Source organism: Triticum aestivum, chromosome 4B (assembly GCF_018294505.1).
Source record: "Triticum aestivum cultivar Chinese Spring chromosome 4B, IWGSC CS RefSeq v2.1, whole genome shotgun sequence".
NCBI lineage: Eukaryota > Viridiplantae > Streptophyta > Magnoliopsida > Poales > Poaceae > Triticum > Triticum aestivum.
In genome coordinates, this window is record NC_057804.1 from 632,864,701 (window position 1) to 632,876,998 (window position 12,298).

At 43.6% G+C, this 12,298-nt stretch overlaps 1 long non-coding RNA gene across 3 annotated transcripts; it reads left to right on the forward strand.

Moving 5' to 3' along the window:
- The first annotated feature begins 8,781 nt into the window (after positions 1-8,781).
- On the forward strand, positions 8,782-11,891 carry LOC123093723 (uncharacterized). Of its 3 annotated transcripts, XR_006445520.1 has the most exons (6): positions 8,782-8,979; positions 9,093-9,346; positions 9,801-10,065; positions 10,178-10,868; positions 11,022-11,479; positions 11,579-11,891. It is a non-coding gene; the product is annotated as an uncharacterized lncRNA (long non-coding RNA). The 3 variants fall into 3 exon arrangements; XR_006445519.1 differs by having other exon boundaries at positions 9,093-10,065; XR_006445518.1 differs by lacking the exon at positions 9,801-10,065.
- Positions 11,892-12,298: the final 407 nt, after the last annotated feature.

The following is a 12,298-nucleotide window of genomic DNA, read 5'->3' on the forward strand; positions in this document are numbered from 1 at the left end:
CATGATGGGTCCTTAGTTGAATTATCTTTGTCTCCATGCTTTCATGATCTTCAAAACCCATCTTCTCCAAGACATAGCGTCTTGAATGGCATGGGATAAGCTAGTCGAATTGTCAAAGACGGAAATTACACGTTGAAGAAGCAGGGGAGTCGTGCAAAAATAACAAAAAACACTTGTCATCGTTGCGTACCATATCAACATCGAAGGTCTCTTGGAGCTTGATGCTGAAGCGCCGACCTTCTACCAGGTGAGGCCTGTCGCACAGACCGCGCTCATCTTTGCTGCAATCGCACATAGGGAATTCCCTTTCGTCGTCAGACATTTCCTAATAGGTAATTAATAATCCATCATCGAATACATATATAGTAGTTTGTAGCAAAGATCATCATATAACAACTAGAACACCTAAAATTTGTAGTTTGTAGTAGTTTGTAGCAAAGATCATCATCGAACCTAGTTTGTAGCAAAGATCATCATACAATCCATCATGGAATACATATATAGTAGTTTGTAGCACAAACCACGCTCATCTTTTGCATTCAATAAGCAAATAACTAATAGGTAATTAATAATCCATCATCGAATACATATATAGTAGTTTGTAGCAAAGATCATCATATAATATCACTAATACATCTCGAATAATAGCTCCTCTAGGTTCAGTGGGACACGGTGGACACCCAAAGAGAAGGAACCATCACAGGATCATAGCTCCGGTGAGATCCCCAAAGAATCTGCCCGGTATTGGAGAACCTGTCATTCGCCAATGAAACCAAGTAGCGGTGGACGTGCGTGTTCTCCTCCGTGACACGGTGCTGTACCACCTGCGCGGGGGACCCAAGCCTCTGCACCGATGCAGGCCCACGTGGCCGCCACCAAAGAAGCTCCGGGTCGACGACGGGCTGGCTCCTCACTAAGCTGCGCTCACCAGAAGGTAGCACAACCCAGTACCAGCCTGGCGGAGCCCAGTCCCGGACATGGCCCCTCGGCTCAAGCAGGAGTCCGCCGAGTCGACGACGGGGATGCGGGATAGGCATCATCGATGTCGATAACAAAATGCTTAATTATGAAAATAAAATTAATAAACACTTAGCAAAATTCGGCATGACCTTTGCTAAAAGCAGGACATATCGAGTGCCTGAAATTTGCCAGAACATAAACGAATTGACATTTCTGGCAAAACATAGGCCACTCGGAAAAATATGACATGTCCAAAATGTGACATGTTCAAAATATGACATGTCCACTACATATTTGCATATAACAGGAAAAATTGCTTTGACTAAAAAAATAACTACAATTGCTTTAACTAAAAAAATACCTAGAATTCTGTTAACTACACCTAAAACAACTAAAACACCTAAAATTCTGTTAACTACACCTAAAACAACTAAAACACCTAAAATTCTGTTAAATACACCTAAAACACCTAAATTCTATTAACTACACCTAATTAAAAACCTAGCTAAATTTCTGTCCTAACAATAAAACCTAGCTAAATTTAAAAACCTAGGGTTCATACGAATTAACTAGGGTTCATACCTAATCTTTCCTAGCTAGGGTTCGATCATAACCTACATTATTCTAAGAACCTACATTTTTTCAACTATATAGGATTCAAAATAACTACTCACTAATAACTATAAGTAGGGAGGGAGGGAGGAGGAGGAAGGAGGGAGGAGTACCTCTCGGTGGAGGAGGGCCGGCGCGGGGGGGGGGGGAGAGGGCGACCGGTGGGGGAGGATGGACACTGCGGGGGGGGGGCAGGGGAGGAGGGCTGGCGTGGGGAAGGGAGGCCGACGGGGGAAGAGGTCCCGTGCGAGGGAGGTCGGCCGGAGTAGGACGTGGGGGTGGCGGCCGGATGGGAGGATTGATGGATTCGATCTGTGAGTGTGAGCGTGTGAGTGTGAGTGAGTGAGAGGGGAGGGGCACGCGGGCCGGCGCGGGGGAGGAGGCCCAGTGCTATAGCTAAAGCTACAACAGTGGGCCGAGAGCGTGGCCCATCAACAGCAGCGCTGGCCGGCATATCCCGCGCTACTGCTAGCGTGCGCTTGCAGCGCTGGTGTTGTCAGGCACTCCTACTAAATAGCAGTAGCGTGGGGTCTTTAGCCAACGCTACTACTAAATGTCTATCTATAATCATTTTCCTAGTAGTGCAATGATCATGAACATAGGCATCACGTCCGTGTCAAGTAGACCGACTCCTGCCTGCATCTACTACTATTACTCCACACATCGACCGCTATCCAGCATGAATCTAGAGTATTAAGTTCATAAGAATGGAGTAACGCATTACGCAAGATGACATGATGTAGAGGGATAAACTCAAGCTATATGATACAAACCCCATCTTTTTATCCTCGATGGCAACAATATAATACGTGCCTTGTTGCCCCTACTGTCACTGGGAAAGGACACCGCAAGATTGAACTCCAAGCTAAGCACTTCTCCCATGGAAAGAAAGATCAATCTAGTAGGCCAAACTAAACCGATAATTCGAAGAGACTTGCAAAGATATCAAATCATGCATATAAGAATTCAGAGAAGAACCAAATAATATTCATAGATAATCTTGTTCATAAATCCACAATTCATCGGATCTCGGCAAACACACCGCAGAAGAATATTACATCGAATAGATCTCCAAGAACATCGAGGAGAACTTTGTATTGAGAATCCAAGAGAGAGAAGAACCATCTAGCTAATAACTATGGACCCGAAGGTTTGTGGTAAACTACTCTCGCTTCATCGGAGAGGTAATGGTGTTGATGTAGAAGCCCTCCGTGATCGATTCCCCCCTCCGGCAGGACACCGGAAAAGGCCCCAAGATGGGATCTCACGGGTTGCGGCGGTGGAAAAGTGGTTTGTGGCTTCCCCTGATGTTTTTAGGGTATAAGAGTATATATAGGCAAAAGAACTAGGTCGGTGGAGTTACGAGGGGCCCACGAGGGTGGGGGCGTGCCTACCCCCCTGGGCGCGCCCTCCTGCCTCGTGGATCAACTACTTTGGCACAACCATGTAGCACACATCATAAGCAGAGCAGAGTATAAATAGAGGATCAACTAGTTAACATCATATTTCAGATAAGCAGTACCACACTTCATAACAGTTCAAAGCATAAACCATAAACAGTTCAAAGCAGACTCGATAGTAATTAGAAAGGAGGTGCCCCGACCCTACTCCTTGGCGGCGATGGCTTCGTCGTGCTTCCCACACTTGTTGACAGCCTCAATACCATCCTCGTCGAAGATGATGACCTTGAGGGTGTCAGGAGTGAGGAGCTTTAACATCACCATGTAGCCGATCTTGATCTGATGAACGGCTGTGTAGGTGGCCCAACCCTGATCCAGGGTCACCCTGCCATTCGTCAGCTTCACCGCCACCTTCCAGGAGCAGACGGTGTTGTTCCTGAGCTTGAACTCCATCGGCACCGCGACGAAGTGCTTGGTGAACTCCAGGGGCATGGGGATGCACTCAAGCTTCGGTGCAAGGATGACCTTGCAGAAGTGAGTTGGGCCATCCTCCTCCTGGTAGTGGCCATAGTTGCGGCGCTTGTTGCTAGGAGACTCCTACATGCGCTCGTCGTCGCCAACCTCAGGTGTCTTCGGGTCTTCGTCGGTGGTGGGCGGCAGCACAACCTCCTCCGGCATTGGATGAAGGGGTTGCTTGCCCTTGTTGTCAACGGCCGGGAGCACCTCGGTGCCCATCTCATTGCTCTCCTTGGTCTGCACACAATTCATGGAGTCAGGCACATCACAGAGTTCATGGCTTATTGAAGAGCATGTAGTTAAAATGGCATGACTATCACTCTTCCTCCTCTCCATCGCGCCTATATTTACTCACCTTGCCCACCACTATTTTACCCACCCCCTCTCTTCTCTCACTATCAATCTTCCTCCTCTCCATCGACATGAGCTCTAGCTCCAGCTCCAACGCCAACCCCTTCCCGTGGGGTATTGGCTGGAGGGCCTTCTTCCTTGGGTGGTCAGCTGGTGACCGCACCAAGTTTGAGAACACCATGGAGGTGTGCTCGAACTTCGGCTCCATGGCTGAGATGCAGAAAGAATCTGATGCAGTGCTCATGAGAGCCACTGCACAAGAGCTGAAGACGGTGATTCCTGACCCAGCGAAGGGCGTGATGTCAGTCGACATCATTCACTGGGCCATGAATCAGGTCGTCTCCGACGACGCTAAACAGAGGAAGATGTGGTCCAAGTACAAGAGCTACTCGGCTCCTAATGACCGCCATGCTGCAAACTACTAGGAGAGGGCAATCGTGCCACCGACGGTCATCAGTGGGGAGCCTAAGGAGGAGGAGGAGGAAGAACCAGTGCAAATGCCAGCAAGGGCGCCGGAGCCAGGCCGTCGTACTTGGCAGATCGACCACGACTCCGCCGAGGACGACGACGATGATCCGCCGCCCCGCACGGTGATGAAAAAGAAGATGAAGGCCAGCTACATACTCGGAGTTGGTAACGATCATGAACCAATCCTCTAATGCACCTTCATATTGTTCCTGGGTGTTCGTAGGCCGAGTTGTTTTTGTTTTCTACTATGCTTCCCAACATAATATCCTTGACACCAGCCGTTGTTCTACACATTTGCCCTGACCTACATAACTTTCTGGCCATGGAAAATTTATATTTCAGACAATGGCAAATGTATATTTTGAATCATGGCAACTTTATTGTTTGCACCATGGCTGATTTATTTTTCCTACCATGCGCAAAGTTATTGTTTGGACCACGGCAAATTTGTATTTTTGGATCGTGGCAAATTTATTTGTTTAAGCATGACAGAATTATTTTTTCAACTATGGAAAATTATTGTTCGGACCATGGCAAATTTATATTTTGGGGACCATGGCAAATATATTGTTTCTAGCATGGTAGATTTATTTTTTCAACCATTGCAAAAATACTGCTTTCACCATGCAACTTTGTGATTTATACCATATCAAATTTATATTTCAAACCATGAAAAATATATTTTGGACCATGTAATTTTATCAACATTTGTCATGATCCACATAGGTAGTTTTGCCTTAATTTTTAAATTGATTTGCAATGCAGACAATACTTGTTGTATGGGCATTAAAATGCTGCCATGGTATGTATAATATCCTTGAAGCAAGTATTTTTCTACACATTTTAGCCATCACCTACATCACTTTTTGACCATGGAAAATTATTTTGGACCATGCTGAATTTATATTTTTAGACCATGGCAAATTTATATTTTTGGAAGAAATTTATTGTTTCCACAATGACAGATTTATTTATTTTTCAACCATGGCAAAATTTGTAATTTACACCATGGCAAATTTATTATTTTAACCATGGCGAACTTATTGTTTGGACCATGGCACATTAGTTTTGTACACACGAAGGAAACTTTTATCACATGCACAATCATAAATCATGTTTTCTAAAAAAAAATATTGAAACATGGCAAATTTTCTCGAATAAATCATGGCAGATTGTTTTCGTAAAGCATCGCAAATTACATGAACATCACATCCTAAATTTCTTTTCATCAGACTTTTTCAAAAATTTCTTTTTCGAAAAAAATTCCATCTTCTTTTTATATGAAACAATGGCAACTTATGTTGAAGCATAATTTGTTAAGTTTTCTTTTATGTGTTTTGAATTTTGGTATTTTATTTGTTTCATAACTTTATGGTCTACTCGTACCGACCTAGCTTAACATAATTCTTATGTTTAAGTTATGATACATTTGAACTTGATGGCAGTTTATTATACATATGATGGAATTTTTTAATTTTGTTTTGCTATTCAAAATCGGGTCAAAATTTCAGGTTTAAGGCTTGGTAGTAGTCGACTGGAAACTTGGGCCTTTATTTATGTCCTTTATTATTTATGGCATGACGATGACGTTGAGCTAATGGGAGGCACATTAAGTCCTGTCAGGCTGTTGGGGTCACGCTGGGGATTTCTCCTAGCAAACAAAATCGTTCGATTGATCGATCCTCCTTAGTGAGCGAATCGTCGCTCGGGGGAACCAACAAATATAACGTTTGGCTCATATTGGCATCCTTTTTTACCACAATAAGGGTGGAACATCATCACATGCTAAATTTCTTTTCATTAGACTTTTTCACAAATTTCTTTTCAGAAAAATGTCCATCTTCTTTTTATATGAAATAATGGCAACTTATGTTGAAGCATAATTTGTTAAGTTTTCCTTTTTGTGTTTTGAAGTTTTTGGTATTTTATTAGTTTCATAACGTTATGGTCTATTCGTATCGACCTAGCTTAACATAATTCTTATGTTTAAGTTATGATACATTTGAACTTGATGGCAGTTTATTATACATATGACAGATTTTTTTTAAAAAAATTGCTATTCAAAATCAGATCAAAATTTCAGGTTTAAGGCTTGGTAGTAGTCGACGGGAAACTTGGGCCGTTTTTTATGTCCTTTATTATTTTTGGCATGACGATGACAGTGTGTTGAGGGGAGGCACATTAATTCCCGTCAGGCTGTTGGGGTCACGCTGGGGTTCCTCCTAGCAAACAAAATCGTTCAATCGATCGATCCTCCTTAGTGAGCGAATCGTTGCTTGGGGGAACCAACAAATATAATGTTTGGCTCATATTAACATCCCTTTTTACCATAATAAGGGTGGAACATCGGCTCTAGAGGAACCCCCGAGTGAATGTTTCATTCCCCTCGAGACGGATCGAAGGAGTAAATGTGCAACGTTCACTTGAGCGTTCGCTCGGACGTTTCTTCAGCGCGACCCCCAAACTGATCTAGACTATAGGAAGCGCGCGGGAAAAAACAGGTTACACCTAGTTAGCTATTATTTTGCCATAAAAAATACAGTAACTTCTAATGAGTCCAAAATATGTGATGATTTGATAGTTATTTTATGCCTACACGGTAGTCTTTGTGAAACTTTACCGCGTTCGCGCACTACTTGTTGTCGGTATTTCCCAGGTAACTTCTTTTGCAGTAAATAAAGTTCTATGAAAAAACACAAAAAATTATGGTGGAATCACGTTATTCAATGTGATAATTGACTACCATACAAAGGATGAAGCAAAGGGACAAAGAAGAAGTCCACATGGTGGTTCCAGAGAAAAGAAGACTTAGCATACGAGCACGCCCGCTCGCATGCACGGCCGTATGAAGCTCCAACGCCATCGCCTTGTCCACTACTTCCACCCGTGAAGTTGGATCGGGGATTTGACAAACATACGCACTAGGAACACATCCAGAAGGCAGAAACCTAGCCTCCAGAGTCATTCGGAGGAGGGATTGACAAGGAGGAGATCATCATCTTCACAACCACGTGCAAGGGGATGTCAACATCACCACCACTATCATCATCATCATCATCATCATCCACGTCCACATCCATCTCATGGTAACATTTAGGAACCCGAGTGGATCGTCTTATGTTTTACTTTTGTGACTCATCCATGTTTACCATTACCCTTCCCATGATGCTTGTTGTCTCCATGTGTGCCCCTTAGTTCTCGGGGATATGGATGAACCTTGGTATGTATAGGATCTAAAACGTTATATTGGATATGGATCCTCTACTGAATGCTTAGTTTAATAAACTTCATGGATGTTGAAGGGGTCCCACTCGACATTTTCGCCGAAAGGCCACGAAGTGTATCAATGTCATTGTAAAGGTTAGGACATGAAGGTAATTTGAGGTGACAGTAAAATCCTTTACTCCTAGCTTTTGCAATTGGTAGCGGAATTACAAAGAACCCTTAGAGAGGCTGCATCCATGTGGCAACCCTTAATTACCGTAGGTTTAACCTGCAGGGGGAGACTATGGTAGTGGCATGCGTGGCGCGAAGTCTACCTAGAGTAGAACGTCTTCTATACCCGGCTCCGCCAAGCATACTCGTCAAGAGTGGCTCAAGTATCCAGACTATCTTATGCAGATGCATAGGTTACGTTAGAAACATACCAATGGGAACGCAGAATCCCTGAGAAGGCCTTACTCCTCTGTCAGTTCCACTTGTTACTCGTGCTACTGTTTTTACTATTGTTTATTACTTTTTATGTTATTTACTTTCAGTTTGCTCACCACCAAAACAATCATTTATTTCCACCCACACTTTGCTTGGATTCTACAATTGTTTGCAGGCACAGATTCGTAATTTACTACAAGAGGTAATGCTTAATTCATGTGTTTCCTCTGGGGTCAATACTCTTACTTCGAAAAGGCTACAACTAAACCCTGTGCACTTGCATGCCATCAATTTCTGAGAGGGAAAAAAGTCAGATAAGAATTAATTTACAATTTCCATGATATACTTTATAAAATTGCTAGGATATACTTTATAATTTATAATTTACCATGGTATACTCAATAAATGTGTCATGGTATCTATTTTTTTGTATGCACTAATATTTATAAACAACCATAGAATGGTCTGATTGCAACTGTAGTAGAAAAAACTAGATCATGGCAAAAATTATAAAACAATAGGGGGTTTCACAAGAGTGCGTCGATTTGGAGCTCGGGCTCAGCTGCACCCATAATCTACGTCGTCCGTTCCAGACTTGGGATTCGAACAAAGCCAGCTGGCGTCTCCTGTGCGAGCGTTGGTAAAAGGAGGAAAACACCCAATACGGTATGAAACAGTAGCCCGTAAGTGGGGCTGGCCCGTCGCTGCCAGACTGGCGTCGCGGTTAAGCGGAATGGGCCGTGGACCAGGACCGTGCATTTCAGAGTGGGCCGTGGGACAAGACGTCAGCTTTTTTGTCTGGGCCTGGAACAGATAAGGAATCCAGGACAGGGTTCGCTGTCTGAGCTGCTTCCGGCTCATTCTAGAGGCCTCTCGCCGCCGTCAAAGACAAATACGCAGGAGAGGTCACCGGGGCCGCTTTAGCGTGGTGCCGCGCGGGTTCTGTCGCTTTTGCTTCACCGTTGGCCTAGCTGCGGATGGACACTGAGGGAATGGAATTCCTACTGGATGTGGTCGACAGGTTCGTTCTAGTCCAGATCTGTGCCGAATTTCTCCTGTTAGAAAAGATTCGATAAGCTTGATCTGCGTTGGAGAGCAAATCTTCATGCGGCTGATTCGCCGTTTTCTATGCAGGTTCCCAGTGCGGGAGGAGTATGCAGATAATGTTGACCATCCGGATCCAGTCTTGCTCATGTACCTTCTGGATAAGGGGGCTGCGAGTCCGGAGATTGGTCAGGCAGACGTTGATTCTGGGGTAGCTGAGATGGTGTGCGGAGGTGTGCTAACTGACGCTGAAGTAGGTGCCCCCCGTAGACGTGATGAATCTCCGACGAGGTCTGCCCAATCATCAGGCAGAGTCAATCCACAGGCCCCGGCTGGACTAAGAGGTGAAGCTCAGAGAACAACCATCTCTAGTTTCTGTTTTTGCTGTTACAAGAGTACCTACGTTTGATCTGTGGTTCAATGTTCACATGAACAAAAGCTTGTTTCTCCATTTGGGGGAAAGTACTGGTTACACCAAACCTCTAACAAGAAAACTTAGAACTGGAAAAATTGCTGGTACGATTATCAACTCTCAAATGGTTTTTTATAGTTTTTCCTGTGTGTACAGAATTTAGTCTGTGCGGTTCTGCAAAAACAGAAAAGTATGATGGCCCATTGAAGATGCTATTCCTCTATTTGCAAGACCGTATGGGGATAAATGCGGTTGGAACAAATGTTCTTGAAGGAATTCTGTCAAAAAGCAGTGATATAATAAAATCCAGAATTTGTAGTAATCAGATTTGGGTTAGTTTTCTATATAATGAACATTTAAATTGTGCATTTTGCAACTCACCACAGGCTTCGTTTGGGGAGTGCGCCACCAGACCGTGTGCCCTGTCCATCAAGGATGAGCGCCCTCGAGTTGTCAATACGTAAATATGATGAGCAACCAGACAAGAGTGTGGTCCGACCTGAGCTAGGTCTTAGTTTTGACTCGCTAGGGGAGGCGTACGATTTCTATAACTTGTATTTGTGGGAAATCGGGTTTGGCATAAGATATGGGAAAAGCAGGCTCAATGCCGAGAGGACAAAAAGCATGCAGGAGATAGTTTGTGGGTGTTCGGTGAGTGAGCATTTCGATTCAGATAAAAAGAAATGACCCATGTACTGAATTTGGTTGTACAGATCAAATTGCTGGTTTTTTTTGTTGACTTCCATTGATGTATGATATGCAGGGGAAACCAGACGCTGAAAACAGCAGGTCCTGCAGGTGCAAGTGCCCAGCTCTGACCAGGCTGCTATGTGCATCAGACAACAGTTGGTACATAACAGAGCACCGGGCGAGCCACAATCATTCGATGTCGCTTACAATGGGAGAGAAAGTGCATTGGCCGTCTCATAAACACATAGACGTGTATACCAAGGATTTGATAAGATAGTTGAGGGAGAACAACATCAACCTTGGCAAGGTATACAACATAATTGGAATCTTCTTTGGTTCAGTTGAGAAGGTGCCCTTTACGAAAAGGACACTCAGGAACATTTGTGGGAAGATTAGTCGTGAACAGGCTGAAGATGAATTACGGAAGACACTGCAGGTGTTTGCCGACATCTGGTCGAGTGACCCTGGTTTCTCCTATGTGGTGCTCGCCGAGAAAGACAGCAAGGTGAAGAATCTCATGTGGGCTAATGGGAGCAGACGGATGCAGTACAGGTTCTTTGGCGACGTGGTCACATTCGACACCACATACAGGACAAATTTGTACGACATGCCATTATGTTTATTTGTCGGAGTTAACAATCACTACCAGAGTATCATCCTGGCTGGCGTGCTGATGCATGACGAGCAAGAAGAGAGCTTTGAATGGGTGTTTTCAGAATTCATTCGCATGATGGGCGGACCTGCACCTAAAACAATACTAACAGGTGAATGATTGAACACATAAAAGTGCTTTCAGTTCCTTGTTTGTAAGAGTTCCCCTCCGAATGCACAGGACAGTCACATCATTTACGAAAGTAAAAAGCTGAAAGCAAAAAGGTCATCATTTGTGTTTCTGATTAAACATGATTTTTTGTCAGACCAATGCAGGGCTATGGAGGTTGCAATCAAGAAAATTTATCCGAACACTGTCCACCGTTTGTGCAAGTGGCATGTTCTGAAAAAGGCGAAAGAAACACTGGGGTGGCTTTACACAAAAAAATGTGATTTTCAAGCTGAATTTCACAAAGTTGTTAACCACATGCTAACTGAGGAAGAATTTGAATCAGCCTGGGATGTGCTGCTTGATAAATACAATTTGAGGGGGCATAACTATATGACCCAAATATATGAGACAAAACATAAATGGGCGAAACCATATTTCAGAGGTGTGTTTTGTGCGAAAATGATGAGTACACAGAGGAGTGAGAGTGCAAACCACATGCTGAAGACGGACATGCCCCCTGCAAGCCCAATGCATGTTTTCGTCTGACAATACATGAGACTTCAATTTGACCGGAAGCGCGATGAAAGCTATGAGGAAAAGAGGACAATGATTGTAAATACATTGCTGCCATTCAAAAACTAAGATTCCTGATTTTTAACAGTTTGTGCTTATGAACTGATTTCGTCTCTGTGAATGTTTTTGTTTTGGCAGGGCGGCGTCGTGCGGCGGACTAACCTTGCGATAGAGCGCCATGCCAGCAAAATATATACTAGGAATATGTTTGAGAAATTTGGCCGCCTACCGGTAGAAGGAACAGCAGAGTTGTGCTGTCCTTATTTGAAACGACGCAGAGTTGTGTCGTTGAGCACATGTAAGGTTATATGCTTTTCTGAACAATTTGTTAGCTAAACTGAATTTTACTCCTGGCTGTATGATATGATAAGAAATCGTAACCGTTTGTGTTCTTGAAATGTTTATGGTTGTCTGCACAATTTGATAACTGAAGAAAATTTCACAGCATGTCTATCCTTGGCCATGTATAATTTTTATGGATGTCTGAACAATTTGAATGCTAAAATTAAAGTTACAGTGGTTGCACCCATTGAATTGATCTTTTGTATCCGTGAGCACGGATACTGATTAGCTTTGAGTGAACAAATTCGAAAGCATTATTTCTTGCTGATGTTGTGGTTTATTGTTATGGTTCTCTGAATTGTGAAGGGATGATCTGAACTTGCTATTCCTTGTCGTCACTGAAAACGTATACAACCAACGAGCGATGAAGGGGAGGGTAGAACTGAATGACCAGTTGGTGTTGTCTGGAAAACAACAACGTGGTTTCAAATTGAGGCGTTTGTTTTTTCCCTTGCTCAAGCTTTACTGCCTTGGGTGTATTCGCGACTGACGTACCAACACTTGGACAGCATGTGT